This window comes from Panthera uncia (assembly GCF_023721935.1).
Source record: "Panthera uncia isolate 11264 chromosome C1 unlocalized genomic scaffold, Puncia_PCG_1.0 HiC_scaffold_3, whole genome shotgun sequence".
NCBI lineage: Eukaryota > Metazoa > Chordata > Mammalia > Carnivora > Felidae > Panthera > Panthera uncia.
In genome coordinates this window covers 55313487-55336085 of record NW_026057584.1, presented here as the reverse complement: position 1 = coordinate 55336085, position 22599 = coordinate 55313487, and the positions used below count along the sequence as shown (strand labels likewise).

Genomic DNA, 22599 nt, shown 5'->3' with positions numbered 1-22599 from the left:
AAGCATCACTTACTCTCTTTTTTAAAGATTTTAAAAAATGTTTATTTATTTATTTTGAGACGGAGCATGAGTGTGAGCGTAAGCAGGGGAGATGAAGGGGAGAGAGAGAAGGAGAAAGAGAATCCCAAGCAGGCTCCACACTCAGCACAGAGCCCGACACAGGGCTCAATCTCAGGACTGTGAGATCATGACCTGAACTGAAATCAAGAGTCCAATGCTTAACCGACTGAGCTACCCAGGTGCCACAAGCATTCTCACTCTTAGACATAATTCTTCATGGCAGTGGAACACTGGGAGCTCTTGTCTGCACCAGCTCCCCTGTGTAGACTTCCTCTGGCTCCTGGGTTGGAAGTAATGGCCCAACTCCTAGGGCTGGATACAAGTTCATTGGAGCCACTGTCCCAGTTCTAAATATGGCTATATACTCACATACAGAATAAATAATAGCATAAAAATGTAAAATATTTCTGGGGCACCTGGGTGGCTCAGTTGGTTAAGCGTTCAGCTTGTGATTTCAGCTCGGGTCATGACCTCATGGTTTGTGGGTTTGAGGCCCAAATCAGGCTCTGTGCTGACAGCACAGAGCCTGTTTGAGATTCTCTGTCTCCCTCTCTCTTTATCCCTGCCTCTGTTCATTCTCACTTGCTCTCTTTCTCTTTCAGAATAAATAAATAAACCTTTAAAAATGCACAATATTTCCATGTCAAAAAGAACCTAAGAAATCTGATCAGGGCCTTAGCTGAGAAACTTACCTATCAGATCCACTCCTTTCTTCAAGTGTTCACAGGTTCAAATGCCATTTTCTCTTATTTATTCATTTTTTTGTGGCTTTATTCTTTAGAGTTTTAGGTTCACAAAAATTGAGCAAAATTGAATAGAAAGTATAGAGAGTTCTCATTTACTCCCTTCCCTGCCGACCACCAGCCTCCCCCACCACAAACATCTCTCAGCAGAATGGTACATTTGTTACAGTCAGTGAACCAACATTGGCATATCGTTATCAGTCAAAGCTCGTAGTTTACATTAGAATTCACTCTTGGTGTTGTACCTTCTATGGCTTTTGACAAATGTATGAAGACATGTATCCACCATTATGATATTGTACAGAATAATTTCACTGCCCTAAAAATCTCTTGTTACACATATTCATCCCTCCCTTCCCCTAAGCCCTTGACAGCCACTGATCTTTTTACTGTCCCCATAATTTTACCTTTTACAGAATGTCATATAGTTGGAATCATATAACATGTAGCCTTTTCAGATTGGCTTCTTTCAGTTAGTAATATGAATTTAAGTTTCTTCCATGTCTTTTTAATGGCTTGATAGCTCATTTCTTTTTACTGCTGAATAATATTTCTCTTGCCTGGATGTACCACAGTTTATTTATCCATTCACCTACTGAAGGACATCTTGGTTGCTTCTAAGTTTTGGCAATTATTAATAAAGCTGCCTTAAAAACATCTGTGTTCAGGTTTTTGTTTTCAACTTCTCTGGGTAAATACCAAGAATACTGGAATATATATTCCAAATACTGGAATGTATAGTTTTATAAGAAACCGTCTTCCAGAGTGGTTGTACCATTTTGCATCCCCACCAAAAGTGTATGAGAATTCCTGCTGCTCCATTTCCTTGGTGTTGTCAGTATTTTGGATTTTAGCCATTCTGATAGGTAGTGGTAACCTTTATTCTTTTTCTTTTTTTGTTAAAGATAAAAGCCTTTCCTGCTTGGAATAGCCTAAAAATGAGTGTGTGAATATGAATCTAAGTTCTCTCCTCTCTATTTTTAAGCACATGTACACTAACTTCTCCATTTCTTGTGCTTCCATTGTGCTGATTCTTCACTACTTGCCTGGCACATGATAGGTGGTGATCAATGTTTCTTGAATAAGTAATGACCTTTGGTCTGATGCAGAAGTCTAGAGTTTGCTAGTAGAGAACCACATAACATTGTTAAATTCATTGTTGGAACTACTATTGCAGTTCCTTTGCAATAGCAGAAGTCACTACACATTTGCCCTCATGTGCCCATGTCCTTGGCCAAATGTGGAGCCAGTACTCCCAACTCCCCACCTCCTGCTTATTGTCAAAAACACACCACACATTGTAGCAATCATATTGCCAAAGCTTAATGGCATCCATAAATTGAAAATTACTGCCTCTGACAGTTATGGGCCTGTGTCAACACCAGATCATGTTGACTCTCCTGGAATGTGTTTGTGAATGCACCATGCCAGCCTTGGAAGCTGTTGACATCAGAGGCTCTAAGTTAATTGGATGTGGCCCCAGAGCACTGTGGGCTTTGCTGTCTAGGAGCATTTTAACTTTTTTTCTTAAATTCCTCTCTTCTTTGGTTTGGTCTCAGTGCAGGAGCTATCTTGGCTGCCATGTTTGGCAGACAAGAAAGCCAGTTTAGAGGAGGAGTCCACATTGCTGAGCAAGTGATAATGATGTCAGTGAACTGCTTCCCTTTCTTCCCCTCTGGCAGATTGCGGTATGAATGGCTACAGATAGTGAGAAATGGTGCTGGTCGTGACTTCTGCTGTGAAGGAGAGACACAACCTGCACAGTCTGTGTGTTCTGAGCAGGTTTTGTCTGACTCTGCTCTGCCAGGGAAGCCATCTGGACATGATGTTCATGAGACCTATGTTGTGACTCCACTCTAGTGGCAGTGCATACTGTGGGCTCCCTGGCCTGTGTGCCTCTGTGTGTGCATACATGTGCACACATGTATATGTAATGCATTTCCTGAGAGGACACCCAGCTCTTTGGAGGTCCTCTTGCTGCTTTATTTTTCCTCTCTGCTCTAACATCCTTGTCACTCACAAAAATAAAAAGAATCCCCACTAGCTAGAATATGTTTCAGAGTATGTGTATGTTGTGTGTGTGTAGAAACTGTATATACTATGTACACTAAATATACATACATATGTATATGATAAACTATATATATACATATACATATATATGTAGTTTATATATTATATATGTATAATATATACATATACATATATATACGTATATATATGTATAATATATATAAATATACGTATATATATGTATACTATATAAATATATATAGTATACATATATATACGTGTATATATGTATATATATGTATATATATATATATGTATAATATATATAAATAGAGAAACTACATATATATGTATATATATGTAGTTTCTCTATTCTGGAGAAATCAAGAAAGAAAGAAAGACCTAGCCAGTTCTATCAAACTTCAAAGAAAATGGCTGCCTTCTGACACCTTCAAGACTTGGGTCCTTCCCCCATCACCCTGGTGCAGGGCATCATCCTAAACTGACAGATCAGCACAAGTGCCTCAGCCTACAGGACCCAGACAGAGGCACAGAAAGAAGTGGGGATCTTGGGAAGTGGGAAATGAAGCCAACAAGGTCAGGGAGAGCCCCACAAAGCTGTTCCCTGCCAACTAACTTCCTTGCTTTGGTCAGTATTCCTTGAGTTCCCTGTGCAGAGCACTGAGCAAGACCCAGTAGGAGACAGAAACCCATTTTGGCCTTCAGGTAGTACATTCTAGTAGTGGAAAAGATACACTCCTATGCAAAGGCAAGGAAATGGGAATGAAGAGGTATGTTCAGGTAATGGGGAGCAGGTGAGGAAGGAAGGTGAAGGGAGGTGGGGTAGATAAGGCTACAAGGATAGAAAGTCCCTGAGGGCCGGGAATTTCATCCCTTGAATTCACTCCTGGGAATACCTAGAACCAGTTCACTTTGTTGACTATTACGGAGAAATAAATTGAGGCTGGAAACCAGAAAAGCTTAAATTCCTCCGACCCAGTTCTCCACATATGTGGAGGATTGGGGTAGCATTGTGGGTGGAGTGAATACCCCTGGCATTGCTATGCAGAGTGATTAAAGAGGGGCTTGCTTTTAGGCCACTGTCCTAATTAAATAAATGATAATTCAAGCATGAGAAACTAAGGGGCTCTTCTACGTTAGAGAGAGCTCAGAAAGGGGGTTTAGTGGGAGAGGCAACGAGGGTTTAGGGAGCAGGCTCACCAATGCAAGTTCCAGAAATCTCAGGAGACCCTCTGAGCCATCCCCCCACTTCTGTGAAGCAGCTCAGTTGCTGCTGTCACCTTTAGCCACAGAGACTTCACGTTTCATCTTTGTGAGACATTTCACATTTTGTCACTATCCCTAAGAATATCCCACAGAAATAACTGCTGCTTTATAAACTCATTTGTGAGTTCATTCATTCATTCATTCATTCACTCATTCATTCTTCCACATTTACCAAGCATGTACTTTGTGCTTCTCCATCTTCTAGGCCCTGGGGACATGCCAATAAATCAGACCTCCTCCCTGCCATCAAGGACCTTACAATTATGTAGGGTCAAACATAAACATGCGTGGGCGTAATAAAGGGCTGTACATCTGCAGAAGGCATAGTGAGCGCACAAAGGAAGATGTCCACGTTGAGGTGTGATGCCAGGAGCATTTTAAAAGCAGAAGCAACAACTAAGTTTTGCTTTAAAGAGTTCACCAGTTGGGCAAAAGAGAGTGGGGCGAGCATGTTCTAGCAGAAAACAAAGTGTGCAAAAGCTTTGAGGAGAACAGCTGATGTGGGCTTTGAAACTGCTGGTGGAATGGGGTGTGGTAGGCTGGGGATACTAGAAGTCAGCAGATCACTATGGCCTGATTCACTGCATATGTCTTAAAACTATATATATATATGTATATTATATATATATATATAATATATAATGTGTATATATATATGTATATGTATATGTATGTGTGTGTATATATATATATATATATATATATATATATATCAAAACAAATACGACTATTATGAGACAGAATGCAAGAATACCAAAACTTATTCTAAAAAAAAAAAAAGACTTCAAAGAGATGTCAAGGTTTACATGGATTCTTTCACAATTTGCCCCTTAGCTCTGGCTGCCATGACAAAATCTCACAGACTGGGTGGCTTAAATAACAGAAATTTCTTTCTCACAATTCTGGGACTTCTAGCCTCCAGAATTGTGAGAAAGAAATTTCTGTTATTTAAGCCACCCAGTCTGTGAGATTTTGTCATGGCAGCCAGAGCTAAGGGGCAAATTGTGATGAGGGCTTTCTTCCTGGCTTGCAGACTGCCTCCTTCTTACTGTGTTCTCACGTGACAGAGAGAGTTCTGGCCCCCCTCATCTTATAAGGACACAAATCCTATTATTTTAGGGTCTTACCCTTATGATCTCACTTAATCTTTATTACCTTCTTATAGGCCCTTTCTTCAAATACAGTCACACAGGGGATTGGGGCTTCAGCATATGAATTTCGAGAGACACAATTCAGTCCCTTAAAATCTAGGCAATGTGAGAAGATAACTCTTTTATCCACCTCTTCAATGCAAACAATTAGTCAGCACTAATAGTGCTTCAAGAAACTTCATGTGAAAGTTGTGAAGAAAGGAGAAACTTACAAGAAGGCTGAAGAAGTAAGCTGGAGACTAATCAAGGGGCCCTGTGTGTGTGCCAAGTCTTTCCTGAATGCAATGGAAGCCCCTGAGAAGGAGAGACATGATCAGATTTGGGTTCCCAAGAGATCTCTCTGGCTGCAGCATGAGAGAGTATTAGAGAAAGCGTCCTGGAGGCAAGGTGATGGATTAGGAGGCTCTGGCCCTGGGCAGATGAGAGGCTGGAGGCCTGAAGGGTTGTGTAGAGATGAGAAATGTTCAGGGCATAAAGTGAAAGAACTTGGTACCCAATCTGATTTGGAGGGAAGAGGAAAGAAGATGGAAGCATCTGGGTTTCCCCCAAGTTTCTGGCTTGGATGAATGAACTTTAATTCTGGTTTTCAAGGAAGTAGAAACAGTTCCAAGACTCCCCTGTCAAAGTTTATTGGACTTGCCAACAGTAATGGGTCCTTTCCTGTCCTTGACTCCCTTACCTCCTCCACCATATTTCTCACAGTAAAATCCATTTGGTGGCAAGTTAGAGCAAATGTGGGAGTGAAGAGAAAGGGATTCTTTGGGTTTGAGTGATGGACACCTGTTGCTTTGGGCCACCCAGTAGTTGACCAACTTTCTCCTGGAAAAGCTCTTATTTCCCTTTGAGGACAAGCCCTCCCCTGTGCTCTGTGAGGTCTTGGTAGGTCTCTTCATTACTTTGTCTCTCACAAGTGAGCTCCTTGTCAATCAAAGTAGGCCAACCTGATTGGCTTTGTTTAGGTCACTTGATCCAAGGAAAGCCAATAAGATTCACCAGGAAAGTTGAACAGCTTGCAGCTGGTACAAAAATGTTCTGAAGGGATTAATATGTGCTTATGCCTTGTTACCTTGATCCCAAGACCTTCCCTTTTTCTGCCCTTTCTAAGACTAAGCTAATCAACCTCTTCTGCTTTGTGAGCTACCCTGTACCCTTTCAGCAAATCCCTTTTTTAAAACTTAACATACTTTGTTTCTGTTGCTTGCAACTAAGGAACTGCAGCTGAAGCCCAGAGGGTAACAAGAGAGGCCCTATATGGCACAACTATCTCTGTTCAGTCTGCCTTGGACTACAGAAGAGACCTGAGATCACTCCTGCTGCCCCGTTATGAACATCTCATGTTCTGCCCAGGCCCCTCTACCCATCTGTGGTAGGGAGTTTGGTATGTGCACTGCATTCTAAACCATTTCCTCTCCACTCCAGTCTTAGCTGACAACCCTTATGGGAATTACTTCAGCTGTCTTGCCCAGCTGTCAAACTGTAAGGAGGAGGGAGTCATAAACCAGGAGACAGTAGAAGACCACAGACCTCTCCCCAGTGAGGGCATGGAATGGACAACAGAGGCTTGGACCACTAAAGAGAAAGTAAAATGGAGAGCCATAAAGAGAGGGGCCGACAGATGGAGGTGGCCCCAGGTGAGCTTTGCCAATGCGACATTAGCTTTCTCCACAATTTTTAAAGTTACTATTTCGCAGGTTCTGCTGCCAGAACTTTCTGAAATGCCAGGCCTGAGTGCCAGGGCAAGCTAGAAAGCCAGCCAGCATGGGCTACAAGTGCCAGAAGATCACAAACACAGACACTAATAGCAGCTTGCCTGATAGCTCAGTGCCTTTTTGTTTCTGCCAAATTGATGTGGCCATCAAGGTAATCTTCCAGGCCTCATGGCCCAGGTGGTGTACCCAGAAAGGCAGCCCCAGCCCGGAACCCTGAAACTGGCTTCTGGCAATGGTTTGGGGGATCTAATGAATGGCATTCCTGGTCACATTCAGGCAGGTTTGCACCCACCTGGGAACTTCAGCTCTCAGAGTCTTCAGCAGCCAAGAGCAATTGCAGAACATCTGTCAGTAGTTGGATCAGGACTCACTTCTATCTCTATAAGCCTTTGAGTTTCCTTTAAACAAAGAGGCCTCCCCCACTTCTGTCCCCATCCACACCCTGCCAGATGTTTGTGTTGTATTTCTACAAAGAAATATCAAAGGGAGATCATTATCTCTTAACGATAGCCTTAGAATTGCCCGGAGCAGCTCTGCACTGACAGTACAGAGCCTGCTTGGGATTTTCTCATTCTCTCTCTCTCTCTCTCTCTCTCTCTCTCTCTCTCTCTCTCTGTCTCTCTGCCCTTCCCCCTACCCTCTCAATAAATAAATAAACTTAAAAAAAAAAAAAAAAAAGATTGCCCAGAGCAGGCACCTGCTACCTATCCCAATATGCATGCCTGGTCTAAAAATCAGACAATTTATAGCCTGAAGTGTGAATTTGTTTTATCATTAATTGAGCATGTACTATGTTCCAAATATTATGCTAGGTGCCATCAGGAAAGCCTTTGAGGAACTTGGTTGTCTTTCTAGTGAGGGACAAGATTATAAATAGACAAGGTTATAAATAACTGACCTCAAGGTCTAAAACTCAGCTCAAGTTCAGCTCAAAACATAGAAGTTGTGGTGGGGAAGGGCCAATTTTAAAATCTCTGTGCTTGGTAGTAAGATGTTCAGCTCATACTATCAGAGTATTGCCTGTACCACTCTTTGGCACTTATCACACACCTCCTTGGATGGTCAGTTCCCTTTGTAGGTATGTGGGTATCTTTCTGTTTACAAGGGAGAGAACAGGGAGACTAACCTTTAATCTCATGCCTTGAAAAGTGCATCATGATTGATGGAGTAGTTAGCTGAGGCAAACTCAGGCATCACCAGGAGTCACTTTAGGGCTCTTTATCTGTTTCAAAGTTCAAGGCAATGGCTTGGTCAACTGTCACATCATTTAACATGTGGGGTTACCCAAACCCTGCTGTTTTAATCCATAGTGCTTAAGCATGTTTGCACAAGACAAAAACCATATGAAACTCCAACTAGTCTTGTCTTGTATTTTATACAAAGAAGAACCAAACATGCCCCCAGTTGGAGTACAAACAGTATATCTTCTCCTTACTTGATACACATACATTATAAGAGTGATTCTTATCAGTGGGGAGAGACTTGGTTAACCAAGGTTAGGGGTTCTATTATAAAGATGAAGGCCAAGCTGCAAAAATGGATATTAGCATTATGGTCTATCACTGGGAACCACCAGGCTATATGTAGCTTAGTTCTTACAACAGTCCTGTAAAATAGGTGATGTCCTTCCCATTCTGTTGTTTGTGAAACTGAGGCTGAGAGAAGTCAAGGAGCCTCATCAGCTGTAAGTCTATTGAGTGAAAGAATCAGGATATTAATGCTTATGTGTCTGATTCCTTTGTGGAGAAAAGGTGAGCTCTCCTACATTCACACTCCCACAGATCTCAGTTGGGTAGGGAAGAACCTTCCAGATACCAGTTTCCTTCCCCCCACCCCCGGACCTTTGAGTTGGTTAAGATCTTTGTCCCTTTGTGGTATGGGGTGGTAGAGATTGGCATCCTGGGGTACTCTCTGGAATGGGAGGTACAGAGGGCCACCCCTGATGGGAACCCTAGCTGCTTGGCCAGCAGGATGTCATGGTAGGGACTGAGGAGGGAGTCAGGCAGGAGTCAGGAGCTTGCCTGTGGGAAGGGTGAAGATGAGGAGACCATGAAGTCAGCCTTGGTTGGGCTTCCCACTCTGAGGTCCCAGAGGCAGGTTGAGATTCTAGGGATTTCCATGGCGCATTGCAACCTGGGAGGACTGGTTGCAGGTCAGCACCCTCCCTAGATTAGCACTTCCTGCAGCTCCTCCAAATGCACCACCCTCCCCCAGTGTGGAATTTGGTGGAGAGACTAGAGCAGAGAAGTGCAGAAGCTCCAGACCCTGAGAGCTATAGCTCAGGAATGTGGTCAGATTTCATTCCTTTACACTAACAGGCTTGGAATGAAGGTAGTCTTTGTTTTGGCAGCCCAGGTGTTTGCTAAGGTAATTAATAGGAATCTGATGTAAAGTCTTCAGAATATCTATAGGTTGATATGCACAGGACTGAATAAGTAGCATAGGAATCTTGCTTTTTCCCTAATTAAGAACCTGGCCTGAACTTTATTCAGAAAAAAATGTTTTTAGTATCAGTGACAGTCTATGTATAGAATTATCCTGTAGGAGTGCCCGAGTGGCTCAGTCCGTTAAGCGTCAGACTCTTGACTCTTGATTTCAGCTCAGATCATTATCTCTTGGTTCATGAGTTTGAATCCAGTGTTGGCCTCTGCACTCACAGCAGGGAGCCTGCTTGGGATTGTATGTTTCCCTCCCTCTCTGCCCCTCCTCTGCTTGCTCATGAGTGCATGCACTCTCTCTCTCTCTCAAAATAAATAAACATTAAAAAATTAAAAAAAATTAGCCTGTAACTCAGACTCGTTTTAAGTAAATTAGTGAGATTTTAGAGATATATGCTTAGGTTGTCAATGAAAAACCAAAACTGCTTCTTCTCTTTCCTAGACTCATTTGTTTGGGATTTCTGGATGAAGAAGTGGGGTGGAAGTCAATGCTCACATGCTCCTACTTGACTGACAGGGCAGGCACCTTTCAAAAACCAGAAAGTGGGACTGATTGGGAAATAAGAGCAAGGTCTGTGTATAGTTTATAGCTAAATGATCATTTTAGCACCATATCAAAGCATACAGTATGTGTCATTCATTTATTCATTCATAATTCATTTATTATTTCATTCAAAACTGTTTAATAATGAATAGTTTATATTGTTTATAGCATGTATTTTGTGGATATATCAAAGTACAAAAGTGCATCTATAATATGAACTCATTATTTTTTTTTAAAAAAGGATATACATATTCTAAACAAGCTTATATGAACATGGATACATTTCTGGAAGGATACATAAGAAACTGTCAAAGTGCCCCTCTGGGGAGGGAGTGGGATGGGTGGCCAAATGGATAGCCGTTCAGGAAGGACACACTTGCATTTTATACATTTTACATTTTATACCCTTTTTTACATTGACATTCTATACTCTTCTGTACTCTCTGAGTTCAGTTAAATACCCTTTAATCTCTAGTGCCTGGTACCACTTGATTCAGTAAAATTGTCACTGGTTTGTATGATGAAATTTACAATGAGAGGGAGTAATTTTTAATGGTGTTCTATAAGTAGCACTATGAATTCTGGGTACCCTATTAGAAGAACATATTTGAGCATCAGTGTATTAGCGGTACCAGGCAGCTCAGATGTGCTTCTGATATGTGAACAAAACAAAACAGGGACGTGACAGATAAGACTAGTTTGGTTTCCTTACCAATAACAAGCAGCCTTTAAAAACTGTACATTCTAGACCAGTAGTGGTACTAGAAACCTCCTTTCCTATGTAGACAATCTTTGCTAGCCACCTTCCTAGCTGACAGCTGTAGAGTCCTGTCCCTTGCCATTCTCTCCATGTTTTTCTTGTCCCCAAACAGGGAAGACCCCACAGGACAAGGTGGGGCGTTCCAGGTTTCCTCAAGTTCAGTACAGTGCACACTTCCCTTAGTTTTTTTTTAAAGTTTGTATTAGGCTTTATCCTTGAGAATCTTGGCCCAGAAGAAGCTGCTTATTCTCAGAAGACGACTTATAAACTCAGTCCTTCCCATGGTCTTCACGATAGTGCCTCACTCCCAGCGGACCTTTCACTTCTCCCCAAAGAAAATGTATGTCCAACCAAGGCAAGTACAGGGTTGGATAGGAGTTCAGCAGCTAGAAAATGAATGCAAAATCACAAGGACACACCCCCTCCAGAGCTGTTATTATTAGCTGGGCACTGAGGAAACAGGCAGAGGTGGTGTGGGCTCGAGAGCAGGCCTTTTGAATCCAGACTGTGGGACTGAGGGTAACTTATTTACTTAACCTCTAAGTCTTAGTTTCTTCCTCTGCAAAATGGGAGTGAAAATACCTGCCTTGCAAGATTATTGTGATGATTTGCAATAATTAATCCACAGTGATCTGATTAATTATTCATTCATCCTTCAAACACTGCATTAAGCAGGGTGCTAGGCACCAAGAGAGATTTCAACTATTAATAAAACATGGCCCTTGCCCTGTAGGGATTCAAGTCTAGAAGAGGAGATGTAAAATTTAACAAATACATTAAATCAGGGTGATAAATGCAATAATAAAACACATTCCAAACTCATTGGTGTTACAATAGGAGTGAAATTCAGAATTTAGAAATTACTGTAACAGGTAGTGTTTTGATAAGTAAGATGGTTTCTTTCTTTCTTTTTTTTTTTTTAAGTTTATTTATTTTAGAGAGAGAGTGAGAACGAGCAGGGGAGGGCCAAAGAGGGAATCCCAAGCAGGCTCCACACTGCCAGCTTGGAGCCCGATGAGGGGCTTGAACTCACAAACCATGAGATCATGACCTGAGCTGAAATCAAGAATTGGATGCTTAACTGACAGAGTCACCCAGGCGCCCCAGTAAAATGGTTTCATTACAAAGGATTGCTGATTATGCTTCATTTATTTATTGATTTATTAAACAACTTAGATGCTCCTTATGGGCAGGAAATTAAGGGAGAGATCCTGCCCCCTTTCAGATTCCCATTACTTCTGCCTTGGCTCAAGTTAGCGTTGCTTAGAGGTGGCGACCTGCAGCCTCCTAACTGACCTTTTTACCTCCAGGTTTTCCTACCACCAGTCCATTTTTTGTTAATTGCTTGGTGATGCTAGTTAATAATCTCTCACACCCGTGTTTCACCCGTTTACAAACTCTTTTCATAAATGTTGACTAAAGTGGTCTTCCCTACAAATGAGGTATGGGGAGGACAGAAGGGATTATCTTTATCTTAAAGCAAAAGGAGGGCCTTACAGGTCAAGTGACTTGTTCCAGGTCAAACTCAAACTCAAACTCACCTCCTGGGTGCACATCTAGTACCTTGCAATCCATATCTCTCTGACAAGGGCACTGGACTGTTAAATAATTTTATGGCTTCTTGTTCCTTAACATAGTTGACCACTTTGTTAGTTGTTAGAGCTCAGGAGAAGCATCTGGTTGATGACAGACTTTTGATGCTCTCAGCTACTCTTGTCAAACCCAAGATTAATTAGAGAGTACAATTAAAGTCCTCTCCTATTCCAGAGGCCTTTTGGGTCAAACCCCTGTCATTGACATGGGGGTAGTTTTCATTGCCAGAGGAAGGTTCTGGGTGAAACACCTGGCACACAGGGTTTTCCTTGCTCGCTTTCCAAGAAGGCAGCCTGCAAGGGGAGGGTCTGGAGGCCAGGAACACAAGATTGTGCCAGGAACAGCTCTGGTCCTAGAGGGCTGCTGAGTGGTGTCCCAATTACTTCTTGTCCTGGTGTTAGACTAATTGTCTTCTGAATAGCACTTGATTCTGCTTCATTAATTTCATTTATTGCCTCACATGTTCATTCATGCAATTTATCCATTCATCAAACATATATGTAGCACCATATGAGCATTGGGGATGCAAGTAAGAGTAAGATATGGTCCTTGCTTCTTCTTTCTTTCTATCTTCAGACCTGTACTGGACATATTAGTCCTGTGCCTACTTCACTGATCCCCACCATCATCCCCCAAGGAAGTACCATGATCACAGTCCTCCTGTCAAGGTGCCCAAATGTGGTACCATCAGTTTCATTGATCCAAGAGGCAAGTTATCATTTAAAAATCTCATGGAAGGATTCCAGTTAGTCCCAGTTGGATTATCTGTCCACATCTTGAAAGTAAGTGTATATGTTACTATGATTAGGCCAAACACATTCCCACTCTTGTGGCCATTGGAGTTTAACTCTTTCCAGAAGGCAGGGTATATTTGGGGAGAAAAGTACTGAGTAGATAAGTATTTAAAAGATAAAAACAGTGGACCCCTATGGCTTTCCACAGCATAGGGTAGCTGGCATGACTGCATATCCACCACTGTGTATCCCCTCATCCTGAGGCGACACAGTCCTTCAGTTAACCTTAGAAACATTTCAGCTTGAAACCATTCTCCTGGTCTGGTATATGATCCAGTTCTTTCATACCTGTACATCTCATGAGCTTCGTCTTTCCTCAAGGCAGCTTTAGACCTTATCCTCAAAATCAGTTCCCCCCATAAAGAATCTAACATTAATCCATGGATGTGGAATTAATGCATGCAAAGGCATAGTCAGGCGCTGCAAGATGGTAGGTTTCTAACAGGAATGTTTCCAATTAATCATCCTCATGTCTCAGATGGGGAGAGGGCAAAGAGCCACTGAGAGCATGTCAGCACAGGCTTGCTACATGGCTTCCAGTTAATGGCAGGTGCTGTTATGCGAATAGCCTGCAACCAGGATTCCACCTGCTTGTCAGTGAGTGTGCAACTGAGTTGAGTGTTTCTGGGTGTGAGAGCTCATAGGGTCATGAACTGCCATTCACTCAGGCTGCCATCCAGGGATCAGTGGATCTGTGTGACAGCCTGAAGCTGGGCCTCAGTAGGATTTTACTGGAGTACAGATTTGTGTTTAGGCAAAGCCGAAAACTTAGACGCAGAGGCGAACAATTTAGGCTGGCTTCTGAACTGACTGCACTCACTGCAATCCAGGCAAATGTGGAAGCAGGTGTGGAAACATTTGCCTTTTGAGCCAGAGTTCTCTCTTATCAACTAGCTGAGGGGCACTGGTGATGGTGGACAGAGGAGATGCAGCCTGCTCAGAGCTGTTAGCTAGCTGAGTGAGGCTTAAGCAAATGGGTAGGAACCTTTCAGCTCTTCATTGATCTTGAAAGAAGATTCCATTACCAGGCTACTGGCTGAGTAGAAGTGATCGTCCAAGACATCCTAGCTCTCAGAGCTGCCTGTGCTTTGGGACTGGCCCCATTAAAATTATGTTTCTTCTTTCCAGGCCACACACTTATTTCAGGGCCACATCTACCACCAAACTGCTGGGAACCACCATTTGGGCCTGGATGTCTTTTGTTATAGAGGGAACCATATTGATGAACTGTGTTTGTCAGAAAATGCAGAGCTTTTCTTCCAATATTAGCAAATGATTGTAGTTTTTCTTATTCTGCACCCACACGGCGGTGAGTACTTTACCTGAATCTCACTTCTTTAGAGCACCTTAGTTCTAAGTTCTAGATGGTCAGTTCTGCCAGATTCTGTACAGGTCATTTGTAAAACACTCTAAGCAATTCATCAGATGTGGACCTTTGCTCAGCCTTTGTTATAATCAGACATTCAATTCTCTTTAGCTACTCAAGTTTGACCAAGATCTTATCTTTTTATTCCCTATAACTTTCCTTTTTCACTTTCATTAATTTCTAAACTTTAAACTTCAAATATTTGTTTGAAGAGTGTCTGGGTGGCTCAGGTGGTTAAGCGTCCGACTTCAGCTCAGGTCATGATCTCACGGCTCGTGAGTTTGAGCCTTGTGTCGGGCTCTGTGCTGACAGCTGAGGAGCCTGGAGCCTGCTTTGGATTCTGTGTCTCCCTCTCTTTCTGCGCCTCCCCCGCTTGTGCTCTCTCTCTCTCTCTCTGTCTTTCAAAAATAAACATTAAAAATTTTTTTTTAAATGTGTTTGATAATTGGAGTATGACTGCAATATTGTAATATTGTTCAAAATACCTCACTGCTTCTCTTTGGGGCAGAATTATACTTCCTCACCCTATTGATATCAGACCTGGTCATATAACTTTCTTTGGCTAATGAAATATGACCGGCATGACACATGCTACTTCTGAGCAGAAGGTCACAAGGACATTTGCGTGGCTTCGCCATGTTCTCTTTCTTCTTTTTCAGGGAAAAACTGAAAACTAGTATTGTAATCACTGAATAGATCCCTTATGATGATTATTTTTAAATGGCATATCCAGGATTTTATATAGTGGGATAAACTCTCAAAACCTAATCTAGTTCTGGTTCCTGTTTTTCTCCCGCTTTGTCCCAAAGGCTCCTAATCCAGATGCCATCCTGAAATGAGATAAGCTAATTGTGGGAAGAGGGGAGAGGGAAGCAAGTAGGGGAGGTCTTAGTAAAGATGTGGCTCCAGAGGACCGGAAGTGAGAGCAGCTGATTACATTACAGCATGTAGGTTTCCCAAGTGCTGTGTCTGGCAGCCCTCTTGTGCCAGCACAGAAGTAAAATCTGGTTAAAGGGGGAGCAGGGAACTTTTATGATGCCCAAAGATTTCCCCAAGGCAGATGTTTCTGCTTTTGGCAGCCTATTCCTGGAGGGGAAAGCAGAGAGATGGACTTGCTGTCATTTGGAATGACTCTGTCCCTGTGGTGAAGTTGGCCAGCCAGGACTGGTAATGTATTGAGGGGGCTTCCTAGTTTGGTTAGGTTCCTGGAAGTTGAAAGCTTCATTTGTATGAGAATGTTTCTCTTTTATTATTGTGCTTTTCCAGTGCCCCAGTCTTCGGTTTTATCCAGCACAGAACAATTTGGGTACCAGCCCCAAAGAGGACTCCCAACAGTGTGTATAAGGACTTCAGTTCCTGAAATTGGTATGTTTCTCTTCCTATCACCTCTATACCCACACATTCATATGACATGAATTTGAAATGTCCTATTCATATAAAGACTGCACACTGTTTCAAGCCATCCCAACAATGGGTGAAATGCATTTAAGCTGTCCCTTTTAGTGCAAAAGACAGAGCCTTGCTAAGCCACACTGTAATTAGCTTTGTATGTTTCTTGTCACAACCACAGTCTGCCCACAGTGAGACCAAGATGAAACGCCACTCCTGCTGACTTTGTGACTGTCTGTGAGTATGTGTGTGTAGGCACTTATTTAAAACATAACCACAGGCCAACGTGCCTTTATTGAAGCACATGGAGATCATTACTGCACTTGCATTTTGGGTTGTAAGGAAATATAGCAGTTAACTACCTGAAATCTCAATAGTAAAAGAACACCATAAAGTCCTGCAACTGTGGGACAAAAGATTGCAAAATGGAGGTTTCGTTAAAAAAAGTAGGAAGTAAGTTATGTTACAAACTTGAGCACTTTTGCCACGGTAATTAGAGCTTATTATGTGTGACTAGAAGATTCCATTTCCACAAAGCAATGAAGAATTAGAAAAATACCAGTTGGTATATCTTTGATCCCAATTTTTTAGTTTATTTTTGTATGTAAATTTTTTTAATGTTTATTTTTTAGAGAGAGAGACAGAATATGAGCAGGGGAGGGGCAGAGAGAGAGGGATACACAGTATCCAAAGCAGGCTCCAGGCTCTGAGCTGTCAGCACAGAGCCTGACAGGGAGCTTGAACTCACGAACCGTGAGATCATGACCTGAGCCAAAGGCGAATGCTCAACAGCTCAACCGACTGAGCCACCCAGGCACCCCATAAATTGATTTATTTTTGAGAGAGAGAGCACAAGTTGGGGAGGGGGAGAAAGAGAGGAGACAGAGAATCCCAAGCAGGCTCTGCACTATCGGGTGTAGAGCTGGACTTGGGATCTAATTCATGAATGGTGAGATCATGACCTGAGTCGAAGTCAAGAGTCAGATGCTTGACCGACTGAGTCACCCAGATGCCCCATTATTACTAATATTTTGAATTTGTGTTGCTAGTCTTTTGCCAGCAGCAAAGATGACCACCATTAAGACTTGTGTCCAAAGTCTTCCTCTTGATTAGGTGCTCCACCAGACTCATTTTCATGGAGAAAATCTCATTCAGGTCCTGGAAAGATTAAAGCACCTTAAACTTTAGTTCTAAATTTAGCTCCTCTGAGAAGCAGGTTGAGATCCAGAAGTCCTGAAGGAAGCCAAATGCTTTGGGAGACAGCTTGAGTTGGCTTAAATTAAAGCTTGCTCTCTTGAGGGCTGTAGACACCACAAACAAAGCTTTCTCTACTGTGTTCCGCTACTGTATTAATGTTCCTAGGGTTTCCTAAATGGCCTAGAAATAAAGCTAACAGAAGAGGGCAATATATTTCACTTAACTAACTTTAACAATATAACCAAAGTTATTTCTTTTCAAATAGCTCATGAAAGGCCTTGGTCAGAATTTTGGTGGCAATAGAAATACTTGAACATTAATCCATCAGCTGTCTTCTAGATCACCAGACTGTGAGTACATTAAGAATGATACACCACCCTGGATGCTACAACCTTTATAGGCCTGTATTTCTTTTCCAAAAAAATAGAAAGAACAAAGTCACCACTCTCACAACAACTGGAAGAAAACTCCATAGAAACTCAACACTTTTTTTAATGAGAAATACCTGATGTCATATATTTTGTTTAATAAAAACGGAGCTGGTTGTACACTAAGCCAATTTAAGAATGTGATCTGTAACTCACAGTCTTAATTACATGGAGCAAAAGTGAATGGGTTCATTAATGCTGTGAAAAGGAACAGTGACCTATCTGCCAAGTGGCAAGGTGGAAATAATTAATCTGGTCAATTAAAAAGAAACAGATAATTTAAAATGCAAAGCCTTCAAGGTGGTGCATTGAATTCTGCTATCTGGAGTTGCAAATTCTTACTGTCAATTTTGGCTTTCTCTGTAGACTTTCCTTGTCCTTTTTCTTTTTTACCATGGCTCAAATCTAACAGAAAAATCTTTATAAGCTATAAATCATGACCTGCTTCCTTATGTCTTATGTTCTAAAATATTTATTTATACTAAAATGTACTCTAGAAATGCTCCAGGGGGTTAACAAGTCCTTAGTACCATCTCCAGGATTCTTTTGTCTCCCTGTTGAGGGTCTGTTATGTCTTATTTTCCCTTCAAAATTGTTTGCCCTTGTTCTGGAGTTTTAATAATATTTTAAAAGTGCTAGAGCGTGAGCCACACTGTCTGGGTTATCTAATCCCATTTATGATCCTATAACCTTGAAGCTTGCCACAGCCTGGCTGTCAGCACCAGATTCTAAATGCATAGGGTAGTGCATTTGCTCCATGGAACCGGAAATTAGTCAAACAGTTACTTTTCTACAAAGGTTCATAATTCCTCTTGACATTTACAAGCAAGTACTAGTTCTTAGACCTCAGGTTGCAGCGAGTGGCTACCTGCAACAAAGCACCAGGGCAGGTATTTGTGCAGAGCAGCTGGGCACGCCGCTACCTCGGCTCCCTGCCTACCACCGCCCTCCCCCCCCCCCCTCCCCCCCCCCCCCCCCCCCCCCCCCCTCCTATCAGTCGCGGGAGAGATTCGGAAAAAGGACCCTGTTCGTAGCTTAATCCTTTTCAGCTGGTCCAAACCCAGTCCCAGGACAAATATTAATATCATGTTCATTTTAACCAAGGCAAAAGCTTTATAAAAGCAGCATCAAACAGCTCAGGGGAACGCTATTTTTATGGTGAGAGTAGCCTGTAAATTTCTGGTTGCTAAGGAGGAAAAAAAAAATCTCATCTAAAAAAACCAAATGCTGCTGTGGTGAAGTGCGACTTGAAAGTCTCTATTTCCTAGGTGTTAGACTTGGCAAGTTGGGAATAGCGAGGGAGGCGAAAAGACGCTTTTCCTTGATGTGCCCAAACAAAGCAGTACATATTGTCAGCTCCGCAGGAGGCGCGTGGCGGCCATATGTGCGTCGCCCAGCGAAATGGAATAAACAGCTGCTGCCAGGAATCCAATTCCTGGCAAGGAAGCAAACCCAAGTCCTCCTGTTTCCAAAATAAAAATCACCAGAGGGATTCCCCTTCCTGCAGTTCCAGCCAGTAGTTTTATAAAAACATAAAACATCGCTGTATTGTGGTTTATAATAATCCCTTACATTTGTAGAGCATTTTACAGTTTACAAAGCGCTTTACATACATTATCTCATTTGAGCTTCGTAATAGCCCTGGAGAGTACAAAGCACAGATATTGTGATTCACTTTTCACAGATGGAAAAAGGAAGGTTCCGCCTGTGATGATGAGGTGAGCTGGGTGCCTTGCCAAGGTCTCCTCCTGCCTGGCCCCGGGTGGGCCATGCAGAGACCTCCTGGGGCTCCACAGAGGTCCTCAGGGAGTCAGCAAGGCAATGTTTTTGTGCAGTTGAAGTGAAGCTACAACTTCACTTGGCTTTATTTCCTTTGTGCAAGCAAGCATCCATTCACTCTTCCCGAGGTGGTCTTCTCTTGCACTTTTTGAAGCAGCAAGGGAGGCAAGTAGGTTGCAAGGGAACAAAGGGGAGAAGGGAAAAGCTACTCTGCTTGCTGAATGTGAATGTGGTCTGCCCTTACTGGCCGTCAAAGCCACTATTTCATTTTAAACATATACTGCAGAGATCACCCAAGGTCATTCTGAGCTTCAGAACTGCAGGGAGGAAAAAACTCAGGTACTGTTCAATTGTTCTCAGACACTCCCACCTCTGTACAACCCTTTGCAGAAAAACAGGCTTTTCTCCTGGAACTGCCTGGCATATGCTCAGTGGGAAAGCAGATTTACAGAAAGGATTTACAGAGCTTTTTATATAGGAATGCCCTCTAACCTTATACTGGTGCAGAATAGCATGTCCTATAGGATAGGGGACATGGTGGGTGGATGCTGTATGGGTCGTCACAGGCTACTTTCCTTCCGAAATAGAGGACTGCTTTCTGGTAGAAACTTGGAGACTTCTTTAAAATAGACCTGGTTTCCCGGTCAGGTCTCACGGGGCCTACTACCATGCCTTGGGATTTTGTGCTCCTTGGTTCTAGCTGCAGAATTTGGCATTAAAACATAGCTGCTGGAACCAAATGCCAGGCTTATCGGCTTGCCAACTGTGTGAGCTTGAATGAGTTTCCTTGTGGTGGCAGAAATGTGCCTTACTTGAAAACATGGGGCTATTAATAAAATCTGCTTCATGGGGTTATTGTAAGAATTAAATGATTATTATTTGTAGTGCCTGGAGCTGTACCTGGTGTGAGGTGAGGTGAGTGTTCCATCAGGCCTTGTTGAATCTAGGAAGGCTGTGCTTTGGGCAGCAGACCAGTTCCAGCCGACCCCCTTTTGCTCCCTGAAGATGTCCTGGTTACGAAGAGTGGTTGGTGACGTCCTTCCTTCCTGTGTTGGCTTTGACCCAGATGTGCCTTCCCGGGATCCTCCACAGAGATACACAAACCAAGAGACACTTTGCCTCATTGATCTTTCATCTGCAAAGCAGTCAGGGTTTGCAGGAACACAACACATTTTGGTTGACAGTATTTACACAGTTGGTGTCAAAGCAAACATCATGTGGGCCCAAGTTGAACACCCGAGGAAGACTTTATTCAAGGCTGTTACAATAGGAGAGAGAGGCCAGAACTCAGTCTGAACTCAACTCCACTGAAACAAAGGGTGGTAGACTTTTCAAGCATTGAAAAGAGACAATGATCCAATGCTTTTCAAGCATTGAAAAGAGACAATGGCCATCCGTGTTTGCTAACTGGCTTGCCCTAAGGAAAAGTAAATTTTCATATCTTTACAACAAGTTGTAGTTTTACGACTTGGAGCATGGTTTCCACAGCAGTTGGGCTTTCACTCTCCCACAGGAACTAGGAGACAGGGGTGCTATCTCCTTTGATGATTTCATTTCCAAAGGTTGGTCAAGCTGAGGGAAATGCTAAGGTCATCTTTATCATGTGTGTTTTAGAAATTGGATGGCGATTTGATGCAGAATGCTCCTCCCACAGAATTCATTTTGAAAGTGAACAGAAGCAGTGCAGTTTCCCTGTTAGGCCTGGACAGTGAGCCAGTTTCTTTGGGTTACCTGAGTGTCCAATCTCAGCACTTCTCTCTTTCAGAGGGCACTGAGGGGGGAAGGAGAGAGCCTCATTTTACCTGCTATTTTTAGCCCTCTGCGTCTTGGTCTACTTGATAGGGTGATGTCCCTCCCTTGGGCCAGATATTGACACTCTGTCCTTGAATCCATCCAAGGTTCTATGGTTTTGAAAGGAACCACATGTTGAAGGGGAGCTGAATATGCCACCCCAAAATGTGTCACTTTGGCATGTGGATTATTTTGAGCCAAAAGCAATGAAGACCCAACAGACTCAGGAAGAACTTTTGCCTCTCCCTTAACTGCCTAAAAGAGTTAAGATAGGGGGCCTGGCTGGCCCAGAAAGAGAGCTTTACTGGAGATAACTTTATCTGGCCTATCTGTACGGTCATGGCAAACATCTAATTACCACACATCTGCTCTTTTTATCTTCCTGAGAATTGCCCTCATCCTCTCTCAAGCCCCAGGCCCCTGTCCAACTCCTTAGCTCAGGATGGCATATAAGCCTCAATTGGCTGACCTGCCTTTGAGTCTCATATTTTTATGGGGCTTCCCCATACACACAATTAATTTTTTTTCCTGTTAATCTATTGTCAATTTAATTATTAGACCAAAGAACCCAGAAGAGATAAAGGGAAAACTTTTCCAGCCCTTCAACAGCAGAAGAAATGCCAGGACTTTACCTAATTTGGACTTTGCCCTGAATCTCAAAGGGGATGCACTTCAAAGATGAAGGCCTTCTCACAGGAAGAAAACCCCTTACAGATTCGTACTCCCAACCTGGGTCACAAGTAGCTCACTGGCCCTCAGGTCCACACCCATTTCCTTAGGGAAAACTCCATTCCCATCCACACCCTCCAATTTGGTCTACAGAAACCATCTGGGTCTTCACAAAATGGTTAGTGACTCCGGTTGCTGTTTAAGCCTCACAAAACAGCCAGAAAGGAGGGCTCCTTGTTGTGTGGAGAAGGGTAATAGACCTGAAGTCAACTGGTCAGATTCATTTTCCATTATTTCTACCATGGTGAGCTACAAGAATGCTCATTCCTTCACCTCTTACATTGTGTTTGCCAGTGTTACCCAATGGCCACATTAATTTCTGGGATGACACAATGTAAATTGATACTGAGAAGTGTTTCCCAAATTTGCAAGATGTGTTTCTTCCTGTCTTCCACTTTCTCCCACTTCTCCCCTTCCCCTTGAGGCAGTAAGCCCCATTTCTGTGCACAGTGGTGTTTTGTTTCTTTCCGGCTCTGCCCTCAGTTGTAGGAGGGAAGACTGCTGGAATGGTAAAGGAGCTATATTACCCCAGGGCTATTCCCATCCCCCTTAGGCTTTTTGTATGTGGATGGGGTGGGGAGGTTGCCAGTTCCTGCGGTGGTAGCCCATAGATTTTTTGGCTGCAAAATAGTCCAGAGTTATCATTAAATCATTGTATTTTAGCCACTCGAAGGAACCACTTAAAGCAGATTCTGATGTGCAGAAGACCAAGTGTTAAGGATCAACAGAAGTTTGAGCAAGATTCAGTAGCACACTGGGCCTTTTTGTTGTTTGCCACATACAGGCCTGGTCAAGGACAACATGAAACATTCAGAGCAGCACTTTACA

The 22599-nt window shown here is 42.7% G+C and overlaps 1 protein-coding gene across 5 annotated transcripts in view; it reads left to right on the top strand.

The window, feature by feature from the left end:
- Nucleotides 1–22599, top strand: part of AGPS (alkylglycerone phosphate synthase) — a 218573-nt gene that overhangs the window by 175463 nt on the left and 20511 nt on the right. For 3 of the 5 annotated variants that reach the window (XR_007454460.1, XR_007454457.1, XR_007454456.1), the window contains exons 21-22: nt 15725–15823; nt 17310–17394. The gene's annotated coding sequence lies outside the window, so the exon portion shown is untranslated. Of the gene's footprint in view, nt 1–14220; nt 14402–15724; nt 15824–16028; nt 16085–17309; nt 17395–22599 lie in introns of all 5 variants that reach the window. The other 2 variants (XR_007454458.1, XR_007454459.1) reach the window with 2 other exon arrangements.